This window comes from Camarhynchus parvulus, chromosome Z, assembly GCF_901933205.1.
Source record: "Camarhynchus parvulus chromosome Z, STF_HiC, whole genome shotgun sequence".
NCBI classification, from domain to species: domain Eukaryota; kingdom Metazoa; phylum Chordata; class Aves; order Passeriformes; family Thraupidae; genus Camarhynchus; species Camarhynchus parvulus.
In genome coordinates, this window is record NC_044601.1 from 15,126,303 (window position 1) to 15,150,931 (window position 24,629).

Sequence of the window (24,629 nt, forward strand, 5' to 3'; positions counted from 1 at the left end):
AGAGTTTCTTAAGTTCTAAAACCAGATACGTATTATACTGTTTTAAAATTGGGGGGGGGGGAGTGGGGGTGGGGGAGGGAAGGGCCTGACATGTTTGGGGGTATTGAGTGAATGCATCAGACTGCTAAAGAAATCATCTAAATAATTTTTTAAAAATTTTCTTCCTTTCTCTCTTTTTATACATTAACGATGTTCTCCTAAAGAACACTTTTTTTGCTTAAACACATGAAGCAAAAAAGTAATAAACAAATAAATCTAGTAATTCTGAAGACAGAAACATTGTGCACAGTTTTTATAGATGTTTTCTACCTGATAGAACAAACAATACTTACAGCAATTTATTTCAGAAATATATATATATATATAATACTTGCTGGCTGATAAATGCTTCTATAGAATAAACAACCTGAGCAGCTTAATTCTAATATCATTAGGAGACTTTCAGAAGCAGTTTGGCTGTTTCAAGTTGCCATAAAATTTGGGTAAAATTTGCCGTAATTAAACAAGTCTGAGCCTCAGACACAAGCTGAAAATGTGTAGACTTTTCTGGATACTTACAGTGCTAAGAGCACAATTTATACATACATCCACAAACTGTGTGTGAATGGACATCACCTCATGTCGGACCTCTGTATAAACAGCTTTGAGAAAGCTGGCGCCCCCACCCCACTCCTTATTCGGTCCTCGGAGCCAGTAGTTTGCTTCTTGTTCCACCAGGGAGTTATTCACCTTTTTGGAATGCTGCTGATTTAAAAACTTGGTGATACACTGTTAATGATCAGACTGTGTGTTCTAGAAAAACATCGGCTGCATTAAGCGTAGAACTAATTATGTAAAATGTAAAATCAGTCCCTGTATAACTCTCAGGTGTTGTCATAGTAGTATGATAGGGAGATCATAAGAAACAGATGATACACAATTCATTGTATATCATTTATAAGCACACTGGGACACTCTCATTGAAACGCTGTGTCTGTATTTGAAATCACATGCCTCTATTTTTGTGCCTTGCTACACGCAAATGCCAGAATAGTCTAAATAAGCATTTGCTTTCTGCAGGGTGTAAGTGCTTTGCTATTGAAAATACATGACACACACTTGTGTTACAGAAGAAAAACCACTAGGAAGCACTTCTGATTCTAAAAAGAAATGATCAAGGGCAGTGAAGGTCAAACAGTATGGAGAGTAAAAGGCACACTTCAGAATACCGCGCAGGATTGTTTCTTCTGTACAACAGCTCTTTTCTTTGCAAACATGTTTGTTCTGCAAGACAGAACTGACTACATCATGAATAAAAGCTCCTTCTGCCACTTCCCTCCGCCGCTTCCTTCCTTCCTTCCTTCCTTCCATCCTTCCTTCCTTCCTTCTGCCACTTCCTTCCTTCCGCCACTTCCTTCCAGAATGTTTGTTAGAAGAATTATTAGCATATTATTATTTAACACTCATTAATGTATCCACTCCCAGAAGGACTAGAGCAGTCCCTGGCCGGTAATAACTTGGCACACAAGCAGCCAGAACCGGATGGAGTGGGGGCATAAGGGAAAAAAAAAAGGGACAAAACCAAAAAGGCCAAACAAAAACAAGCGGACAAATAACACAAAACCAACCAACAACAACAACCACAAAAAAGATGCCGCCTTCTCGGCGGCACCTCTTGATAAGGAATGGTGGCACGGCCGGGCGTGCCGTGATGCACCGCCCCGCGCCGCGCCCACGCGGCTGACGGAGCAGCAGCAGCGGCGGCCGCGCCACCGGAGCAGCGCCCGGCGCCTCGCGGCCCGCGCTGGGAGCGGCGCGGGGCGGCCGCAGCGCCTCGCCGGGGCCGCGCCGGGCCCGCCTCGGGACCGGGCCCGCCCGCGAGCGCGGAGGCGGCCCCGCGCGGCGCGGCGCAGCGCACGCTGAAGCGCGGCGCCATGCGCCCTGCCGGAGTGGCGGCCCGCGCGGCCAATGGGCGGCCGCCGCCTCGCCGGGGGGCGGGGCGAGTGGGCGGCGGCCGGGCCAATGTGGGCGCGCGGCGCCGCCAGCAGCCTGCGTTGCGCCGGGGTGCGGGGACGCTGCCGCGCGTGGCGCCGGGGTAGGCGTGGGGCGGCTGCCTGGCGGGGGGCGGGCGCGGACGGACGGACGCGGGACGGGACGCGGCCGCCTCTGGACGGACACACGCCCCCCGCCGCGTCCCCGCGGCCGCGCTGCCGGGCGCGGCGCGCAGACGCACGCACCCCGGCGCGGCGGCGGGCAGGAGCCGGGCGGCGGGGCTGCTATAAATCTGCGGAGCGGTCCGCCTCCCTGCGAGGCACGGCGCGGCACCGCACGGCGTCGTTCCCCCCCTCCCCCCACCCCCCGCGCACTCAGCGATGCTGCAGTTGGCTCGGGTGGCGAGCCGCTAGGAAGTGACCAGCAGGGAGGAAGGGAGAGAGAGAGAGCGTCTTTAAAATCGCTCTTCCATCCTTCTTTTCTTTGTTCCTTCATTTCTCTTTCCCCTCGTTTTGTTCCATTGGCTTGCGAAAGGAGGGTCGTCCTGTGACTCTCCCACTTTTGAGTTCTCCCGTTTTAATTTTTTAATTTTCTAATTTCTTTTTAATTTTTGATTTTCCCCCTTAGTGTTGGACTGTTGGGGGTGGGGGAGGGAAAGGATTTTTTTTTTGGTCTTGTTTTAGTTTTTATTTGCTTCCTTTTATAACTGTCAGCAATTTAGCTCTTGTCTGTTGTCTTGAGAGAACTATTCATCTGCCTCTTACTCCTGATCGGGAGAACTGCGCCGTTACTTTTTTTTTTTTTTTTTTTTTTTTTAATCCGAGGACTGGAAGGTAAGTTATGGCTTGATTCTTTCTGTTATTGTACGTGTCTTATAGGGTCTACGCGACCCACTCCAGAGATGCATGCCTTGTAGAATTATGCTGATCACCTGCTGTGTTTGTTCCGTATTGACACGGTTCGTGCCGACGGCGCTGAGTGAGGCTGTTCGTGGCTATGGCAGCATGCCCGCCTAGCTGAGTTGCTTAAAGTGTTTGCAGCGTGGGGAGGGCAGCCGCTGAAACTGGGGGACCGCACCGCGCCCACGCAGGATGGCATGCGCATCCCTACCTGGGCTGGCCCAGCCGGAAAGTTCCCGGCGTTACCGCGCCCGTTCAGCTCCGGATACGTCTCCTTGCGGGCAGTATCCGAGGGGACGGACCCGCACCGCGCTGGTCAAGGGAGACGGTATCACTTTGAAGAGATAAACTCGCATTTTCAGATTAGCCGGGATAAGGCTCTCCGCGCCTAACTGCATTAGCCGCACGACTTTTTTTTTTTTTTTTTTGCTTCCTGCGGGGCTGGGAGGCGACTGCGTGCCACGGCGCACAAAGACGCGGTCGGCAGCATTGTCAGCGGGAGCGGAGGGCGGGCGGCGGGCTGAGGAGAGCCGCCGGGCTTTCCCGGAGAGAAGTCTATTGCCGTCGGGCGGGGCGGGCCCGTGTCTTTTCGTGGGGATGAATAACCCGCCGCGGGAGGGGACGCGTCCCTTTGTTCCGGGCGTCGGGGCACTGCGCGGCGGTGCATGGGCAGCGTGGGCCGGGCGGCCCCGATCTCTGTCCGTGGTCCTAGCGGGGCGGCGGGGACGCGGACAGCGGTCGCCGGTGTGCGCGAGGAAAGTTTGCGTCCGGCAGCCGCGGCAGGAATCCCAGCGAGGCTCCGGGCAAAGGGACGGACGGGGCGTCCCATCCTCGGGCGCGTCCCCCGTCCTCTCGCACTTCGTCCCTGCGGCGGTGGGAGGGTCTGGGCAGGAGGAGAAGGCGGCGATAGTAAACGCTGGCGCTGCAGCTTGTGCTACCGGCAAACAGCCCTGCCATTGTTGTTTAATTTATGCTGCTGCCAGCACGCTACACCGTACCCGTCTATTTCACATACGAAAATAACTAATGTGATGTCTGTATGAGCGAGGCAAATGGATAGTTATACGTCAAGTAGTTTTCAAGAACCGGCGGTGAGGCGGCGTATTTTGACGAGTCTTTGGAGCTCTGGGAGGGCGGGGGACGTGCACTCCCGCGGGAACGGGACCTCCCTTCGCCAGCACTGACAGCCCTTTGGGCGCTCGCTGGAGCGCTACCGGCGCGGAACGAGCCGCCCGCAGGAGTGCAGCCGCGGTGCTTGGCAGCCGAACCTTGCGGAGGGCGAGGAGGGGTCCCCTCCCTGCCGGGCGATGCACGAAGCGGGACGGCGCTGTCAGAGTGGCTAATGCCCGTCGTAGGTCACGGAGCGCTCGCTGCCGCTGCACCCCTTGGGGCGGGCGGCTTAGGGGCTCGTTCGCCCCACCGAGCCGTTTCCGCAGAGGAGGCAGCGTGGAGCGTCCGGGGCTCGACACTTTTTAGGAAAAGACGGGGAGCCTTAGGGAGATGGGCAAGCACTGTAGGTATCTTGCCTCTGACCCTACTGGGGACGGGGAAGGCAAGCTCCCGCCCCATCCTGATCAGCAGACTCCGCTGCTAGGCTCTCCCCGCCGCCCCAAGGCGCCCGGCAGCAGTAGCGGAGTAGGGCCCGCCCGGCCTTGGCTCCGCCAAGTGCCCGCATTGCCCGGGGGCGCGGCCCCGTGGGCGCGGGCTTCTTGAGTGGCCGCCGGCAGCGTCACTCAGGCGGCGGCCGCGGGGGCGGGCTGTGGGGGCCTTTATCTGCCCGTCAGGGAGGTAGTCCTTTCTCTCGGCGGCAGGACGAGTGGGGGACGGTGAGGTGGTGGGAGCGCCAGAGCTATCAGGTGAGGCGGGGTGCTGCGCCGCTCCCTCGGGTAGCCGACGCCTTTTCCCCATTCTGCTGCCAGCCTCGGACGGCAGCAGCGGTAACCGGGCTCCGCGAAACTCGCCGCTCCTGCAAGAGACAGCGAGCAGACGGACTGCCGGTCCCGGGCTGTTGAAAGAAGGGCGGGTCGAGGGGCTGGGAACGGAGATGGGGCTTACGGGGAGCCATGCGGTCTTGGCAGAGGCGCGCTGGGACGCTGGATTCGCCCTGGAGGAGGAGTGGAGGAGAGCTGGAGCCGGAGCGGGGCTGTAGCCCGCGCGGGGAGCACGGCGGGAAGGCGGGGCGGCCTGGGCTACGGGCCGCCGGCGCATGGCCAGGGTACCCCCCAACAAAGGGTAAAGGTAAATCAAGGCGTGTGCGGAGACCTTCACCGTCCCCTACTACTGTAAGTGACTGGTGGCTTTCTGCCAGCACCGGCTTGTTGCGGTCTGGGTTCCAAACTCCAAGATACTGGCGGTGTTAGGTTAAGAGGGGTTTCTTGACAGTTGTGGACAGCAGTTTTTTGGTTTTTTTTTCTGCGAACGGTTACTTCATCCCCTTTCCCCTGTCCCGTACTAGATGAGTTTAATCGCTTTTTGCTTTAACCTTCGGGCTTTTCTGACTATTTACTTTCCTCCCCCCCTCCTTTTTTTTTTTTAGTGTGATTATAATTAGGTGCTTAAACACTAGTCCCCCGGACATAACATTGTTCAATAAACCCTTTGTTTAATCAGCAGCATCTCTGACTTTAACCCCACCTTTCTCTAGCGTGGCCCTACCACTCGAGCGTCGCTCTCATTCTCCCCGCAAGCTGCACCCTCCTTTCCGCCTTGTTCGCGTCTGACTTTGCTCTAACCGCAGCGCTTATGTCCATTATGTTCACCGTAGTGCATCTGCCGCCTCCTGAGCGCGCCCTGCGGCGCGGCAGAGCCGTGGGGCGGCAGAGGGCCGCGGGTGGAGGGCGCGGGGCTGTGCCTGGCTGCGGAGGGGCCGCAGGGCTGCCCGCCGCACCTGCGAGTGCAGGGGGACCGAGCCGCGCCCGCGGGCGGGGCCGGGGGGAGCTGCGTGGCCGGCGGCAGCGCTCCCTCCGATGGAAAAGGCGCGGCGGAGCACGCAGTGCTGCCTGGTGCCGGCCTTCCGCGCCCCGGGCTCGGCGGTGCGGAGGGCCCCGCCGTGCGAGTGGGCCCTGCTGGGCTGGGGAGTTCCGGCGCTGGAGAGGGGAGCCGGGCGTGGGGGGATGGGATGGGAGGGTGCCCGGCGCAAATGCTTGTTTTATGTCGGGGTTTACGTCGCACTGAGGAGTCAAGTGTCGCACCGGCGCGGCGCGTCCGAGCTTGGTCAGGCTGAGGGGTCGTCACCCCGTCGTCTCTGCTTTTTGCACGGAGCATTACCAGGTTCGGTGTATTGCCTGCCTTTTCAGGTTGCCCTGCCGCAGGAAAAAATTCCCATTCTTGCCTTGAGTGCGTGGAGAGTGAGTTATTTTGCTTCAACTGCGTAACGCCGATGGCGAGAACTCTCGGAGCAGCCAGGCAGATCGGTCCCATTTTAGCTCGTTACCCCCTCGGTAGCATCTGTTTAAATTCAGGTGTTACTTGTTAGAACGGGAAAGCTGATAGTTATTGAAAAAAAATCCAGAAACCATGCAAAACACACAAGAAAATTTGTGTTTATAAAATAGTCTTTGATGGTAGTTTATTCAGTTGAAGTCTCTGAGACTAAAAGGTGTTGCCATATTTTTTAAGTTTTGAAGACAGCCTTGGTTGATAAAGTTTAGTAGTACTTAGGACGTTAGTGTCTTGTGTTCTTACAAGTGATAGCGGATGAAGTTGTAGCACCTAATGAATTGAGTATTTCAGGATGTGTGTATTTTCTTGAAAAGTAATAAATTCCCGATATTTTGTGCTGAAAAACTCCTTGCCATTTGATTTTGTTTTTATTTTGATGGAAATTTTTTTATTTTAAACTGGGGGGGCCTAGGAGGTGTTCCACTATGTGGGGACATTTGGTTGAGGAAGCACAGTGGTATTAGTTTTAGCTTCAGTTTTCCTTTTCTAGTTCCATGAATTCTGAATCCTGAAGTTACATTCAGATTTTTTCATCTCTTTTCTCTGACCTTTCAGAAATGTTATATTAGGGGTGATAGTTCTAGCAGTGGACTTTGAACCTCGTTTCTAGCAATTATGCATAAATAATTTTGTTTGCAAATATAAAATTGGCAATTCTATATACGTGGTGTACAATGAAATATTACTTAATTGGAGAGAAACCTAGATATTTGAAGTTTTTACTGTGATATATTATTGAGGATTTGTAACTACAGACACATACTAATGACCTTGAAACTACTAAGGAATTTTATTAGATGTATTCAAATCTGATGAAGCACATCTTTAATGCTCCTTTCAAATGTTTTCTTCTTGTACCCACACTGATATTTCTGCTTCAGCAATTGGTGTCTTCATTTTATGCGGTTTTATTCTGGTGGAGTGGTTGATCTTTTCCATGTGCAGTAGAGATTTTGAGTTGATTTACTTTTTGCAGTGGGTATGTCTTAAATATGCTTACATTTACATAAATATCTTGCTTTTATTAGGTAATCATGCTAGTGTATTATTCCTGCAAGTAAATTTATTGCAACTTTATCATATTAATGTGACACTGATTTTTATTCTTCTTCCTGGTTTCCTTTTAATTGCTGTTTTTAAATGGGAGGGAAATATTTACCTACTGCGTTTCCAAGAATTGTGAACTAGCATAGTTAAGACTGAGCTAGGTGATCTAGGTAAAAAAAATAAAGACAAGACAAAAAACCTTACAGAGTATATCCCAGGTTTCTAGATGACAATATTCAACCTACAATGAAGGCTCAATCTGAGTTCTATTAAAGTCCTTGTAATTCCAAGATAGATAGAATTTTTGAGAGACAGAGCTAGGCATGCTTTAGTTAGGGACGAGGTAGGAAACAGATGACATATGATCTTGTGTTCTAAAAGCCCAAGGAATAGTTCAGCTTTCTTGTGCTTCGTAAAATAAGTCAATGCTCCTGCAGATATAGACTTCGCCGTTAAAAATAGTGCAAGGATGCAAGCACAAGCTCCTGTCTTGTAACAGCAATGCAGAAATGCTGCTTTTATCGGTAAAACTCTTTGTCTTACAACGTAATGGCTTTTGATTGTATTTGTGGCCAATGATGTTCTTCATAGCAATAAAGCCAATTGTGAGCTAATGGATAAGCTTAATTTGTGATGAATATACATTTCAATATTGCTTTAATGCCATCTTCACTTTTGCTGAAATACTTCTGTAATAGATGCTAGCGTCTTCAGAGGACAGTCAGTGTTACCAGCTGTTGCTAACATTTGAAAAGTGTGAGCATGTTGCTTTAGTGCACAGATTTCTTTTTCTGACAGCCCCCAAATCAACTGAAAAATCATGACACTGTCCAGCAGAATTAGCTGATGGTGTTTTGGGTTTGGACATCTGTAGTTCCATTTCTGAAGGAAGCTGCTACATATTTTTTTGATCTTGGCTGTGTAAAATCTACCTAATTTGATGCACTTAGAAGGATTAGTTCTGGAGAAGCTGGCATAAGACAATTTGTAAGTTTTAGCTACTACAGCTGGTGGGCCAGAGCAAGATGTTTTGTTGCCTAATCCATATTGAAATTTTGAGAGTCATACTGCGAGTCTCTGGTAGCTAAAAAACCTGAGTAGGCTTCTTGAATGATTCCCACTGAAGCTCAGACAATTCTGAGCAAGCTGCTTTTGCTCAGTAAGAATTGTTTCTTGTTGTAGGGTCTCCTTGCATCTAATGCTTATGGAACAGCTAAATGCATTGCTAAATCTAACAAAATCTGTCTTAAGAGATCTAACTGCTAGTTGGTCTTCAGTGTGTTTGGAAGAAGAGCATGTGTTTCACACAGACTTTCTGACCTGCAGCTCTGCAATAAGTACATCTTGGAAAGATGACCTCACTGAAACACTTGGCTTTAGTAGTCAGTGTTTTTATATGGACTGCAAGTTTTCAGCTTTGAAATTACGGAAAAGAGAAACAGCTCATGGCAGAAATCTGAAGTATGCTTTCTCAGAAACTTACTTAAAATTTTGAAGTAGCTCACAGTCTAAATTTGACTTGGCTGGCAAAATATATGGAATTTTAAGAGCAGTAATTACATAATGTGGAAAATTGTAATGGGAAGATCTTACTTACATATGTTTGAAAATTGTGAATTTTGGGAACAAATTTTGAAGTTTTCCAGATGGAGATTAAACTAGTGTCACACTGTTTTCTGTTCTGTCTGTGCCTTGTGGTACTCCTGTACTTAAGCAACAGGAGTTTTAATTTGTTTTGGTAGTCATAGTAAGTCCCAATACAATGAAGGTTTGAAAAAAGCTGTGGTTTCTTGATGAAAGTGGGGATGAGAGTTAGGTGTTTAAATGTGTGAGCATGCCAGCCAAGGATCAGAATAAGAATAATTTTAGGCAGTCTTGAAATTCACCTAAAACATTGGTGATACCAATTGTTCGTTCCCTCACACAGTTGTGATACTGCTGATGGCTCAAATAGTCCAGCTGCTGATCAGAAACTGCAGAGATTCTTAGTCTAGAGGAAGCTGTAAGATGTTGCAAGAATGAGTATCTTGATTTGCTGCAGTTAGCAAAGGAACAGGTGTATCCACGTAAAGCCACTGTGGCTGCCCAAATGATGCAGAAGCTAGAAAATACTGAGGTAGTAAAACACGGATTGTGTTAAGGATGTAAGACTCTTTACTTCTTCAGGTGAGTGTGGAGTAGAGATAGAAGGAAAGCATTATACAATGGAAGATAACTGAATTGCCATAATGTACTGTAAATCGTGCATATGCAGCCTTATGAATACTTACTACCTAAGTACTGGCAAAAGAGGGAACACTTTAACATTCAAATACATTGTAAGACAGCCTACACAGAGGTAGGAAGGAGTGCTCAGGGTATCCTGGTATATTCACTGTGATGTGTTGAGCAGCCTTTCTGTAGGTCTGCTGGCTGCATTTGCTTTCATACTGCTTTGCACGAGTTTATTTAGCTAAGTCCTTACTTCGATTTAGCTAAATAAGCTTTATGTGTTTTTATGGAATGAAACTGCCTTTGATTGCTGGAGTGCTGGTGTTCTTCTGTGCCTTAAATCTTGGTGTCAGAAAAAAAGTTAGTAGGATTTGTTTTACAGAATGGATGAACGGAGTTTCTCTTGAAAATTCAAATAAGTATTTAGAGGCAAATGCCTTAGTCACTTCTTCTTATAAGGATTGAGAGAAGGAGATTCAGACATGGAATGGGAAAGGTAATGTAAATTAAACTTCTCTTCCAGAAGTGTCCCTGCTGATTGTGTTTTGCAATGCTGGTATTACGTATTTTTTCAGAAATAGAATTGCGTACTAGAAGGGATGGTTTGAGCCATCTTTTCTGTGTTGTTTTTTTTAATTGCCTGTTGCTTATTATTTATATTGATGAAAATTTATGCAATATTACTTAGAAGGAGGTAGAGGAGTCAGGTCAGAGGATAGTTTAGATACTCTGCCATTTCCACCTAGCTGCATTGGCATGATGAGGTAGAGGTTTCAGTGGGTTTTGCAGTTATTCAGACTATATCTGCATGTCGTGGGGAATAAACATTTGAAATGGGCTTCTTGAGCTGGCTTTGTCTCTAATTCCTAAATGAGTAGTAGATACAGTCCAAATATTCACCTTCATGGTACCTGAGTTTCTGTAGGGATAAATCTGCTTCTGAGAGTCCTGTGCTTAGACTTGTCTCTCAATATACTGGAATTTGAACAGTCTGCCTTGGTGTCCAAGATGAAATAAACACTCAGGGCAGGAGACTTTTCTCCTTTTAATGCCTTTATTAAAAGTGATGAGCTCAAGATTGGGAAGCTCGACGGGTCTGCAGTCTCCGTCTTCTTTCCAGCGTGGCTCAGAGGAGGAGGATGTGCAGCTTTGTCCACGAGGGGCAAAGCCGGGGAGGGTCCGGTCCTCACAGGAACGTCTGGGCGGGACCCCGATGTTTTCCCACTTTTCCCTGCTTCCCGGCTTCAGGTCCTGGTCTTAGGCAGCTTCTGTAGTCAGGGCGAGGGGCACCAAGGTCTCCCAACATCTCTGCAGGTCCAGCACGCTGCTCCTCACATCCCAGAATCACTCTAATTTCTCAATCTTATATTTGGCTCGTTGTTTTGGGGTTTTTTTTATAAGTTCAATACGTCCCATGGTACACTGGTTCTCAAAATCTGCATATTCTGATGTCCTTTTCTCTCCCTGACTGGGAGCGGTACCTTTGCCTTAGGGCAGGGTTTTACCGATACAAAAGGAGGGCCATCACCCTGCCCTGGCTAGGGTCGTTAAGTGATACAAAGAGAACTATTAACTCTAACGACTTGTAATTAACATAACAAGTAACACGGCCGCAGCAGCTCCAGGTCTAAAAATTTTGTAACTTAGTTTTTCTACAGAAATAAAATTTACCCAAATTCTGTTCATAACACAAGAGGCTGTTTCTACGTAGTGTTATGGAAAGCTTGCTGTTAAAATACCTTAATGTATGTTATGGTAGTACCTGATGTTAATCATATAACTATAAAACTCCTCCAAGAAATGATTCCCAGAGTTAGACTTGGTGTGGTGGATGTCAAAATTTATGAATTAAATGTCTAAACAGCAGAAAAAGGGCAAGGGTTTGTCTGCCCACTCTTCAAACTTGGCCTTATAAGCTTGCTACTTCTAGTTTTGTGTTTGTGGCATGTGATTTTTAGTTTCAGTACCAAAGTGGAGAACTTCTCCAAATCTTACTTTAGATTAACTTATTTTCTGAACGCATTCTGGAAATTACGGTCTTATCACTTACATGCTGCAGGAACAGCTGTGCCTGGACTTGAGCCACATCTTTGGAGAAAGATGTGCTGAATGGTGAGAGAGTTTTTGATAGTTCATAGAACTGTGGTGAGATAGATAGTTTTTGATAGTTCATGGAACTAGTGGGGTGAAAATGTACTTGTTTATCTACAGAAGTAGTTAAGGCTCCTTGCACCACTGCTCCAGGTGACCTTGTGGGAAGTGTGTGCAAAGTGGTGAGGAGGAGGAGGAGGAGGAGGAGAAGTCGGTCCCTTACATCTCTGGTCTAGTAAAGAGTGCTTCCCTTTAATAAAGAAAGGAAGATGGATGCAGAAGAGTCAGTATTGTGGCCATCTGTCTTGGCAAAGGAGAAGATTGTTAATGGGGGATTTCAATTTCTGAAGTTCCTTTGAGCATATGTGTATGTAACCATTGCACTGAAATGGGCAATATATTGCAGCAATGGTAGCATATTAACTTTGTTTCCATTTCATTTTTGTAATGAACTCTTTGTTTCAGTGCCATCCATTTTGTTTGCCCTCTTGAAATGCTGGAAAATTAATGCTGTGGCCTCTATTTTTATTATCCATTAGCATTAAATTTCATATGCATCAACCCAGCCCAGTTTAAAGGCGGAGCAAGATCTTGGGATTTATTTAAATTTTCTGTATCTGCTGTTCATCTCCAGTCTTGATCCCGCAAGCATAAGTTCACCACTAGAGGTGAACACTTATTGGTTGCATATCGCAGTTGATTTAAGAAAAGCTTTTAAATATTTTAAATTTAAATCCTAAGATCCTAGTACCTGCTATAATTGTAGTTAAGGATATTATTTTTACCTCTAGTAACACGTAGAAATCTCATCAGACATCCTGGTGTGGTCCATTTCTACCCAAATAAGCATTAGAAGCTGCTTTCTGTTTCCAAAAGAGGGAAAACTAAAGTCACAACTCTAAAACACCATATGCTGCTTGTAACAGGCTATGCTTGTACTGCATGCATGCAGTAGAGAAGAAATTAGTGTATTAATGAGTTTGACTTTTTAATTTTTATGTGCTTGTACCTTGAGCTTCAAGCCCAAATTGAGGTCCTGACCTAAAACTGCTATTGCTAATCTGGCCAGAGCACCCATTCTGAAGGGAACTGGAAAACTGCTGACAAAGTGAGCTGCATAAAGTGAAGAAGACTGTGGAAGCTGCTTTTGCATTCAGATAGCTAAACCGTGAAACTTGGCATAGCAATAGCACTTGCCTTGGACTGTATCCATGGTTGAGCTGTTGGTAGGCAAGATGAGAATTACAGCCTCATTAACCGAGTAGCTGAATTTTTTCTGTAGCAGTTGAGCAAACTGGAAGAAAATTAAATGGAGTCATGCTTGTCTTTTGCTGAAGGCTATTTTTATAAGAAAAGTGGTTTTTGTAGTGAAATTCCTCTGAACCAGTGCAGCTGAATGATATAAAACTAGCTTCGTGCTCAAATTATAACAGGGCTGTAGGTTTTCTTTTTTTGTGTGGAAGGTTTCTTGTGCAACTCAGATGTTTGAGATGGTGACTGTTTCTGTGTTGAATGGTACAACAGAGATGACACATTCAAAGCTTTGAGCAACCTAATCTAGTGGAAGATACCACTGCTGATGGCACAGATGTTGGAACTAGATGATTTGAAGATTGCTTCCAACCTAGACCATTCTGTGAATCAACAGCAATATTCTGTGCAAGTTTGGTAGTGTTAGAAGTGTAGAACTAGCTGTTACAAAAGGAGCAGATGCTGCAGACTTTTGCTGTGGAAAAACTAAACCTGTTTTTCTTTTGTGGTTACAGTTTTCTTGATCTTTACAAATGCTGTGTGTTGTGAAACCAGGTGGAGTAAGGATTGCTTGTTTTGAACGTTTTTAGGTGTTCTGAAATGAGGAATGTCAATGTTCCTGAAGAAGTGCTAAGTCAAATTGCTTGTCTTGGGAGTTAATTTCATAGAATCATTGCATGCATCAGTTTTCCTGCTTGAAGCAGTGCATGAGAACAGAAAATGAGTTGATAGTTTTTACAGAAGTTTGTTTGTTGGGTTTTTTTTTAACTGAAGTGTGCAGTATCAGATTTAGCTTAGGTTTCTGCGTATCAATCTTGAGCAATCTTTGTGTTCTGAGTGTCCAAAATCAGAGACCTAATTTTTGTGGCTGCTGGTACTACTTGCTCAATTATTAAAAAACTGAAAATTAATGACCATCTAATTGTAGCTATCATCCTGTTTTATAAATGGGGTTGACTTGCCCTTTTATGTATCTTTTTGTAGCTTGCTTGACCTAAGATGGCTGTGTTGTTTTGGTCGGTGTACATCTCAAAAGCTCTGCTTGTCAGGGTATTAGGAAGAGCTGTAGACATGTGGTATTCAGTCCAAATTAGAATAACTGTGAGTAAACTGCTATCAAACGCAGTACATGCAGGCAGGATTTCACATTGACCTACACAAAAGGATGTGAAATGGTACACTCAGGAACAGCATGATACTGAGTGGGCAGCTTCATGTGTATGGACTGAGGAGTTAGTTAATTCTTCTTAAGAAAATATGGAAATTGTACAGCACAATTAACAAATGGTAGTAAGAACTTCAGTTTCATGAAACATGAAAAGTGGTTGTAGCAAAGAGATGAAAGTATCTTTTGTATCGGAATGCAATATGAATAGTTTGAGTGGTGCTGAAATTTTGCTTGTTACCCAAATTTATGGATTTATAAAGCTAATCAGCCTTCTGATCTGTCTGTTTAAGGTATGCTTGACTCCGTGTAACTTTTAATGTTGTTTGAAAACTCAGCAGACCTAGCAGTGATGCCAGCAGGGCTAGGGGCAGAAAGCCCTGAGCCTGGTGGGCAGTGGGCTGAGTTAGGCCATAGAGACGGGGAATGAGGGAGAACTTTTCTTTCCACAAGAGCTGCTAGGCAGTGTGCGTGGTGTCCACAGAGATGGATGGTACTGTTGGCCTTCTTGGAGAGTTTTCAGCCCATACAGTATAAAGGCCTGAGCGATCTCACCACGTGGCTGATCTTGTTGTGGGTGGGGGTTGAGACGGGAGATGATCTGAAGTTCCTACTGACTCAAATGACTCATCTGGCTACCACTTTTACCAATAAAACAGAATGTATTTACTGGAAAACTGAGGTATGGCAGAGTTTGGGTCTTACAAAAAAAAAAAAAAGCGATTAGCTCAGCTGTGGTTGAGCCAGAAACATCAGCGCAGTGAAAAACTACTGACTGTTCTTATGAGTGCATTTCTAGGTGAAATTCAGTCATTTGCACAGTTTTAACAGTTGTAACACAGCTTTGACACTCTTCCAGTTCTTCAGTCTTCAGGTATTTGGGATAGTAATTGGACAATAATATTACTAGCTACTATATGTTGCCCTTATGAGTCTGTTTTAAACTTAGAGCATATCGTCAGTTGGCACTTTTTCAGCAAACTTTTTCATCAATTGTAGGTTGTAGACCTAAATGTTTATTAATTCTTAGGAGTTACATGATGCTGTTCTTTTGAGAGAAAATAATTTAGTTGTCTTTTCCTCTATGCAAGTTGGCTTATTAAAAGAATAAACAATGATCTGTCCAAACTTGTTTTCCTAGTGGGGATCAGCCTAGAGGCACACACATTTAGATTTTAAAGTAGTCTCTAGAGTTCTCTGGGAGCTAAAAGTATGTCCCTTTGCATGAACCACTTGAGAGTAGCGGGTGTCAGAAGGCTTTTCTGAAAATCCTTAAGGGCAGTTCTGGGCCAAATGACAATCCTTTGACAACTGGAATGATTAGTATGATGATGTCAGTGATGGCCTCTCTGTATAAGAGGTGAGATATAACAAGCAAGCTACTGGCCAGCAATGGCCCAATCTGTGTCAAATAGAAGATATTCAAAGTTGTTGCTTATATAAAAGTTTAGATGAGGTTTTCTGGCTTTTGTTTGGTTTGGGGTTTTTTTTTGTTTTGTTCTGAAGGGTTTTTTTTGTTGTTGGGGGTTTTTGTTTGTTTTTGTTGGTTTGGGGTTTTTTTAATGTGAATATTGGTTCAGATGACAAAGGGTGTTTTGAGCGCACCTCTAGGAGAGCACGTCTGAGTTTTGGCCTTATTTACACTTCTCAGAGACAGGCTGTATGATGTCCTGAGGATCAGGGTGCCTTGGTGTGGGTAATTTAGGCTTGTTAGGACCCCTTTTGGTAGAGTAGGAGAGAAAATGTGGCTCAAAAGGAGATGAAAAATGGGAAGATGTGGCTTATGAGTCAGGAGATAGAAAATGGCTGTAAAGATTGAAGTAAGCCTGTTCATGTAGCAGTATTGGTCTGATATATTTTATGGTGTGTTAGACTTTAATATCCCTGTTTATATCCCACATAACTTCTGCATTTCTAGCTTCCTAATTTCTGGAAGTGACTGTGGCATTATATAGTTAAATGGTAACTTAGAGAAGGCAAAGGACTAGGTACATATATGTGCTTTTGCGCAAGAGAAACTCCTGTATGGCAACAAAAAATGTAATACCTTTGTCTAAAACTACTTTTGGCAATAATGCTTCTGTCACGTACTTCTTCGTCATTTGTGAAAGGCATGCATTTTTCCCAATTAGCAATATGCGACCAATTGATCGCAATTTGTTTTTATCAACAGTACCTTATTTGCTGTCCATTGTTCTGTGTTACAGTATACTGGGGGATCTCAGGAGAATTAGGAAGGAACTCCTGGCCATGAAAGGAAGCGATAGCAGAGAGGGTGAGGATAGTAAGTAGCGCTAAGGTATTGCTTCTGGCTCATGTGTTTTAATAATAGCTAACTGCCCTTTTTCTGTGTGTACTCCACTTTGCTTCAAAGTTATTTTACTTCAGGTATGATATGGACCTTGGGGGTAGGAAGGAATGGAATGTGTGTTTAGGCATCTTATGCCTTCTGTGGGGTAAATAGTAGTGGTCATGAAAACCAGGTAACTACCTGAAGCGTTGTGGAGGACTGGAAGACATGACTGAACATGAAGTTGTTCTTCAACTTCACCTTCATAGTTATGTGTTCTTCTCTGCCTGCTGTCCTTTGAGTGAAGTAATGTGAGTGGCCTCTAAAGGCACTGAAAAATAAGGATCATAGAACGGTTTGGGTTTGGAGAGACCTTTAAAGGTCACGTAGTCCAGCTTCTCTGCAAAGAGGAGTGGCATCTTCAGTTTTCTCTGAGTCCCATCTAATCTGACCTTGAATATTTCCAGGAATGGGGCATCTTTCACCTCTGCTGGCAGTCTGTTACAGTGTTCTGTCCATCCCTATGTGTCAGCCACACCTTACAGCATAGGCTGGTGTTGACAGTCTTGATTTGCACTTCTAGGGCATTCTGCCTCAAGACCATTTTTACAACGTAGAAGTTTGGACTGTGTACTGATCAAACCCATAATGGTTGCTGTCTTATGTAGTCATGGTACATTCTTAAAATGTATGTTAAGATGAACAAGAAATTTTTCTCCTTAAATTGGAAGACTTAAGTTGATCTAAAATTGCTCATGTGGGACTGCTAGTAACTAGCCATTGTAGTGTTATCCCAGAGGATTGTAACCAGCGGCGTAGGCTCTATTTGGAGGCCTGTCCCTAGTGGTGTCTCCCACCTGTAGTGGGCCCAGTCTTCCATCAATGACTTGGATGAAAGGCAGAGGCCTCCTCAGCAATTTCACTGACAGCACAAAGCTGGGAGCAGTGGCCGATAGTCCAGAGGGCTGTGCAGCCCTTCAGAAGGACCTCAGCAGCCTGGAGAGATGGGCACAGAGGAACCTTCTGAAAGTCAGCCAAGGCAAGTGCAGGGTCCTGCAGCTGGGGAGGAGCAACCCCAGGCACCAGCACAGCCTGGGGGTGACCTGCTGGGAAGCAGCTCTGTGGAGAAGGAGCTGGGGGTCCTGTGGACAGCAAGCTCTGCATGAGCCAGCAGTGCCCTGGTGGCCAAGAAGGCCGGTGACATCCTGGGCTGTATCATGAAGAGCAGCACCAGCAGGCTGAGGGAGATGAACCCTGCCCCTCTACTCAGCCCTGGTGCAGCCTCACCTGGAATGCTGTGTCCAGTTCTGGGCTACTCAGTACAAGAGACACATGGAGGTCCTGGAGTGGGTCCATTGGAGGGTGACAAGGATGATTTAGGAACTGGAGCATCTCTCTTATGGGGAAAGGCTGAGGGTGCTGGGCCTCTTCAGCCTCAAGAAGAGACAACTGAGGGGGGTCTGTGTCAGTGTCTATGAGTACCTGAAGGGATGGTGTCAAGAGATCAGAGCCAGGTTGTGGTGCAGAGCAGTAGGACGAGGCAATGGGCAAAAATCAGTGCACAGCAAGTTCCACCTGAGTAAGAACTTTACTGAGTGGGGGACTGTGCACTGGAACAGGCTGTCCCAAGAAGTTATGGAGTCTCCCTCACAGATATTCTCAAGAACCGTCTGTATGCAGCCTGGTGCAGCAGTGCTCTAGGATGAAGCTACCAGAGCAGAGAGGCTGGACAAGGTCCAACTGTGGTCCAACCTCACCTCTTTGATGACTAACTTCAGTTAATGGTTTGGGCCTAACAGAATTAGCGGCTAAGTCTTGTTTTCTCTCAATTTCTAGTTCCCACTTTTCTCAGGAGAAGCTTATTGCTCAGGATTTAATCCTGTGAGTCATTTTGATGCATTGGAGTGACCAAACAGATAGTGGTGGGGCTAGCAATCATCCAACTATGCAAATAAAATGTGTGATTGATGAATTGAAGAAGCTTGCTCTGTCTGTGCAAGCTGCTGAATCCAGTCATGAGCAAGTACAAAAGAAACTTGAGAAGCTTGGATAGAGACTGATATTGTAGGGAAGGATAAAACCTCCAGGTGTGTGGTAGTCTCTAACTCTTGCTTGTCCTTAGTTAATGCTTCTTCTGTGACCAAAGGTTGAGATTGTTCTGTCACTAATATCTAGGAGTGATCTCCAATCTCATCCTTTTTAAGTAACATCAAGAAGGAATTGTATAAAACAAGTACTTGATCACCCTCTTCTAGACAAGCTGGCATGAATTTTTAAGCATGTTTTCAGTCCAGTGAGTTGTAATAACTTAATTAAAAATAGCCTCTCCTCAAGGTCCTTTTCTGTAGAAAACCAGGATAATGGCGTCAATGTATTAAGGAAAGTGTGACTTGGCATGCTTTTGATGGCTAGCAGCTGGCAGTCTCTGTAGCTCTTTCTCTAAAAGCATGCTTCATGACAGTTACCTGCAGTATATTTTCCTGGAACTTCTTTGTTGTTTTATGATTAGGAAGTGCTTATGACCTACTGTACTGTACAGGTATAGCCAGAGCACAGCCTTTTGCTGTCTATTCAGTATTTTCCTGCCTTTAAAAAACATTGTTATGAAACTTGCTTAAGCTAAGTGTATTCACCCTTGAAACCGGCAGTACTACTGCTGTGTAACAGTAACATCATTGGAAGTGATGTAAAAACACAGACCTGTGTTTTCTTCCCTTCTTTCTCCACATCATATGTACTTGGGCACAAAATGGATTGTGTTAGCATGGGTTGTAGGTGACCCTGGGATTTTGCATGTTTACCACTCTCATTTGTGAGAAGCAGGTAGCAGGTGGTTTTTGAAGTTGTCAAGCTTATATGTCACACTGTCCAGTTTGGAGATGAAAATGGGACCTGTGAGGACTTCAGGTAGCTGTGTTTGCTGTGGGGCCTTCTATCAATGAGAAAGTTATTGATCCTGCTTATGCTTGTATACTCCTCACTTCAGTAATAAGCTACCGTTGTTCATGTTAAGCTATCAGTTGTCTTCATTTTTTCATGTTATGTCTTCTACTGAATTAATGCAAGATGAATGAAGAAGTGGAATATGCAGTGGTGATGGTGTTCTCTCATGTGCCTGACCCACTGTGCGGAGCTCCCAGAAGCAGAGGTGGTCTCTTGTGAATAGTTGTGGCTTGTTCTGGTATGTGTTGTTTCTCCTCCAACATTTACTGAGCCAGCAAGACACTGGTAAGGCTACAAAAGCCAGAGCCACTGGTTATGTTGCATGACTGTTTCTACTCTGTTCTTCCTGCCTCCTTGTTGCAAAACCATATTGTATGTGAAAAAGTGCATTGAATTACCAGCAGAATTAAGCAGTGTGTTAGATTTCTTCAATTTTAATTATTTCCTTCTTGGTATGGGTCTATAAATAGACATATCGGTGTTTTGGTATAGGTATTTGGTGAAAGTCAGGTTGTAGATCTTAAGCTAGAAGTAATTAGGAGATGTCTGGCTTGGGTGGTATTACTGGGCTGTTTCCAGTCTTTTCCTTCTTTATCATTTTGTAGCAGTGTTTTAAAATTATGGCATCCATCAGGATGGAGGGTGGTGGATCGAAGCAAAACTACAATAATCGGGCAAATAAAGTCAGAAGTGCTTGGTAGCTCCAGCACTGAAGAGGTGGCTGTAATGGAAAAACACAAGTGTACTCAGTCTAATGGGTGCTCCAAGCAAGAAAGGACTAAGCAGATGGGCATGGTGACCATGGAATTACTTCAGTATAAAAGGGCTGTAAAACGGTGCTTTCAGAACCTGTCTGTGGAGACTCTGATGAATAATTACACAGGCAAGATCTGATGTGTGCAGGAGAAGAATCCTAGAAAGCCAAAACAGTGATGATGAACCCGCACAATGGATCATGCAACAGTTGCTGTTTGAGGCAGCTTGCTTCTGCTTCAGTTCATTCCCGTGTGTGTTTGCACTTCTTTTTATAGCTTGCATACAGCTGTTCCTTAGCATTGAATAATTCAGTTCTGAAGCCCCTGTAAAGGCATGTCACATCTTGTCTGTCTGTGTTTGATAAAGAAACTGTCACAAACAGCCTTGAGGAGGTGGACTGCAGTAGAAATGTCAGAAAGGAACTGGGGAGGTATACCAACTCAATATTCAAGGAGTTTAATCTTTATCAAAAGTTTTGAAGCATAAAGCTTTATTTTCCAAACTTGGTTGCTAAGTCTGGTAATCCATTATATTTGCATTGGTTTCCTTAGAAAATGAAGGTGGTGTTGGCAGGACTCCTTTGAAAGAAGTGTTGTCTTGACACAGGTCTTCCATTTGCTTACCTATTTATGCTGGTAACAGTGGCAGATCTATAAGCTTGAGGGGAAAGTGGGACTTTTTAGGAAAAAACAGGGCATTCTCCTGAGCATAAATGGAATGCTTTATGTACTCTTGAGCACACTGTTCTGATCCATGTTCTAAAATGTATTTCATCAGATAAACTGAAAGATGGAATTGCATGTGAAGTGGAAAACTGCAAATAGTTGTAATATAATGAGTTTGTAAGCAGCAGTATTGAGCTGATTTTAGAAGTAGAATGCTGGTTTGCCAGGTAGCTTTTCTGGAGCCTTTTGTTTTATTCTTTCTTCATTTATGTTGGTTAATGGTGTAACACAAGCATCTCCTTTGTTTTACTGTTGGTGCTTTCTTTTAGTGTCATTTTAAAGGTAGCAGTCCATCCACAGGATGCATGGGAGATGTATTATCTTTTTATCCCAATATTCATATGCATTATATCACAATGCTAGTTGGAAACTTGGCTAAAAATAAAAAACACTAAACCAAAAAATTACCAGAAATACCTTGGTCTGAGAAATAAGGTCCTGGGTATTCCTTCAGGCTCTCTTCTGCTTTTTCTCATTGCCTTATCTTGCCCGTTAAGCAGTATTGCTGTTGACAGAATTGTGGAAGGTAAAAGTTGATGTGTAGGTGTACTATAATGTATTCCAGTACCTGCAAATGCTTTTGAATGTTAATGAAATATAGTATAAGTGAACAGTGTTTGTCATTACAGGTGAAATAATAGGATGACATGGAAACCTCTGAAAAGATCTTTCTGTAGTTGCAGGAAAACAGAAGGACACAGATGTGATGTACTGTTTTTGTGTTCAGTGCTGTTCTCATTGACTGGAGCTGATGCTAGTGGTTAACAGCCGTCTACTGCATACTTTAGCTTTTTTAATATATTAAAACCTATCAAAGGTGCTTAATTTATATTAATGACAAATGATTTAGATTGGCAGGCACTTCAGGAGGTACTCTAGTTCAATCCTTAGTTTAAAGCATGGTCAGCCTAGAGCAGGCTGCCCCAAACAATGTCCAGTTGGGTTTTGGATGCCTCCTGCTCTGCCCAGAGGGTCTGTGTTCTCTGTGGATGTTGTTCTGTGCTTGTCAGTGTTTCTAGCTGTGGGAATAAGTTCTCATATGTTTAAACATATGTTGTTCTGATACTGGATACCTCTAAAAAGAGTGTCTTAACCTTCTTTACTCCTCTCCATCTGGTATTTATATTGGTCTTACCAGTAAAGATCAAGGCTAAAGGTAGGCCAACTCAGCTTCTTCCATATCTGTTGTCACCAGATTCTCTGCCCCATTCAGCAGAAGGCCCACATTTTGTGTAGTCTTTGTTCTGCCTTGCTTTTTCCAGACAGCTTTCTGAAGTTGACATGTCTCTAGCAATGCTGGTAAGTTGTATTAACTTCAGCAGTTTTAAAGTACATACTGTGTAATCAATCAGCTTGCTAGCAGTTTAAAAAAATGCACAGAATGATTTTTCATCCCTCTGTACTATGGTATAGATGCTTGATTTTTAAGAGTTTGTGTGACTGGCTGGTTTTAGTTCTGGTTTTCACACTCTTAACAAAAAGAGATGCAAAACAAATTTCTGTTATATACTGAAAAGTTAACATGCTTTTCATCTTATGTAAGAATAGTTAATATCCTTGTGTTTAAAGACGCAGCTTGGGTATGCAAATAGTGTTACACTGTAAGTATTTACTTCTTTTTGTTTCTTCTGTAGGATGCTAGGCTATAGTTGGAGACTTAATGTGGTATAGAGTGCATGGTTGTGTACTCTTTTTTAAATTAGTGTTTTATTTGTAATCTACTTTCCGTATTGTGAGTTGTGTGACAGGGATGCAATACTTACTAGCGATCTGGTTTTGAAAAAGGTTTGGATGTGCAGTACCAGCTAAGTTCTTGTTTTGAGAACATGCCTAAAAAATGTGCTTGGTTGGTCTACATGAAGTTATTTTTGACCTTGTCAGAAAGCAGATAACCATCAAATACATCTAGAGTTTGATTTTGATTTCAGATCTTTAGTGGAAAAACCTTGCACTACCTAAACAGTTGTTTAGATAGAGGGGGAAAAAACCAACAGCTGTAGTTCAGAGGAGGAGTAAAATGTGTTGTCATCAGCAACATCCTCTACCAAAATGTTGAAGACTGGAGACAATTGCTAGCTGAGTGAATTTGTACTAGTCTTGTTGTCTGATACAATAGAAACTTGTCTTAGTTTGGAAAGACAGGTGTCTGCTAAGGAAGGCAAGAGCCTCCCCTGAAATGAAAAAATGTAAACCGCCTCCCTCCCCCTTCAAATTGTTATAAATTTGAAATTGAGGGTGGTTCTTAGGCAGAAATATGGGACCAGGAATAACAGTTCTTTATTAGGAAAGAAAATAAAAATATAAACAATGCAGTAGAACAAAACAAGACTGACAGAGTCAGAATATGACCTGACACTCTGTTGGCCAGGGTGTTGGTAGCAGTCCGGTTGGAACTGTGGCTGCAGTCCTCCTGGAGTGTCAGGTGTGGTTCTGTTGTAGCAGTTATCCTGTAGAAGGGTGTAGTCTTCCTCTGAAGATTCAGTGGAAGAAGAGGCAGCTGTTCCTCTGGGAAATCCAGTGGAGAAGCCTTGCTGGTGTTCCAGAATCTCAAGATTCTGTCTGGGTAGGAATGCTTGGCTTGTCCCCCTGGGCAGAGCATCTCACAATGGGATGCTGTAGTTCTTATCAGTCATGCAGTGACATTCAATAGCCTGTTATCAGTAGATGTTTCCCCAGAGGGAGGAGTGGTTGTGGAAAAGATAAGGAAAACTGCCCCCTTAACAGACGACAACTGCCATACAGATGGCAAATAGAATACAATTTGCTTGGCAATCCAGGACAAAGTTATTGTTGAATCTCGGGGAACATTTTTGCCAAGCTGTCTCCTCATCATTTTGAAGCCTTTGACTGAAAATCTTTTGAGGGTAAGAGATCTTCATATCTTCATAAGCTTCTTGTTAGAGAAGCTCATTTCCACTGTGTTCAGGCTTTACTGCTAACATAATCCTTGGAGTTCCAATCTGCATGCAAGACTCCTCAAAACGTAGTGGAGCCTGAAATTATACTAGGTGGTTCTTTTGTAGAGAGATGGCTGTTTCTTTTCATAAGTTTGTATTTTAGTTAAGAGCTTGATGAAGGAAATCCTGAATTCTAATATTGCTTGAAAATTTTGTCTGCATTCTGGTATTTACCTTTCGTAGTTGTGTTTGACATCGAGGATGTTACATTATGGTTTTCTGTCTGTGAATGAATGTACCAGTAAAAATTACAGATAAAACTAAAGGCACAAGTAATTTTCTTGTTACAGAAATAGCTAGGTATATTTTCTGAGCCAGTGCTCTAGTATCACTCCTCTATTTTTGACAAACTCAAGCATTTTATCATCCTAAATTAAATGAATTCTAAATAAAGGACTAAAACACTACTGATGAGACTAGAAATAAACTTCCACAAGTCTTTGAGCTCAGCAAGAAGGTTTTGTAGTACTTGTCAAAGTCACCCCTGTAAAAATCATAAAATGGTTTGAGTTGGAATGTACTTAGAGATCGTGTTGATGTAGCCCCCCTGCCATGTTCAAGGACACTTGCCACTATACCAGGTTGCTCAGAGCTTTGTCTAGCCTGGCCCTGAGCACTTCCAGGGATGGGGCATTCACAGCTCCAGGAGACCTGTTCCAGGGCCTCACCACCCTCACTGTAATGGTTTTCTTCCTAATATCTAATCTAAACCTACTCTTTCAGTTTGAAGCCGTTTACCCTTGTCTTGTCACTACTTGCCCTGGCAAAAAGTCCCCCTCCGTTTTTCTAGTAGGCTTCTTCTAAGTACTGGAAAGCTGTGGTTAGATCACCCCAAAGCCTTCTCTTCTCCAGGCTGAGGAGTCCCAGTTCTCCTAGTCTTTG

At 44.6% G+C, this 24,629-nt stretch overlaps 1 protein-coding gene across 9 annotated transcripts in view; it reads left to right on the forward strand.

Annotated features, from left to right (window-relative positions):
* The first annotated feature begins 2,018 nt into the window (after nt 1-2,018).
* Nucleotides 2,019-24,629, forward strand: part of ELAVL2 (ELAV like RNA binding protein 2) — a 94,799-nt gene continuing 72,188 nt past the window's right edge. For 3 of the 9 annotated variants that reach the window (XM_030969528.1, XM_030969531.1, XM_030969532.1), the window contains exon 1: nt 4,684-4,726. The gene's annotated coding sequence lies outside the window, so the exon portion shown is untranslated. Of the gene's footprint in view, nt 2,075-2,272; nt 2,805-4,683; nt 4,727-15,631; nt 16,361-24,629 lie in introns of those variants that run through there. The other 6 variants (XM_030969535.1, XM_030969529.1, XM_030969530.1 and 3 more) reach the window with 6 other exon arrangements.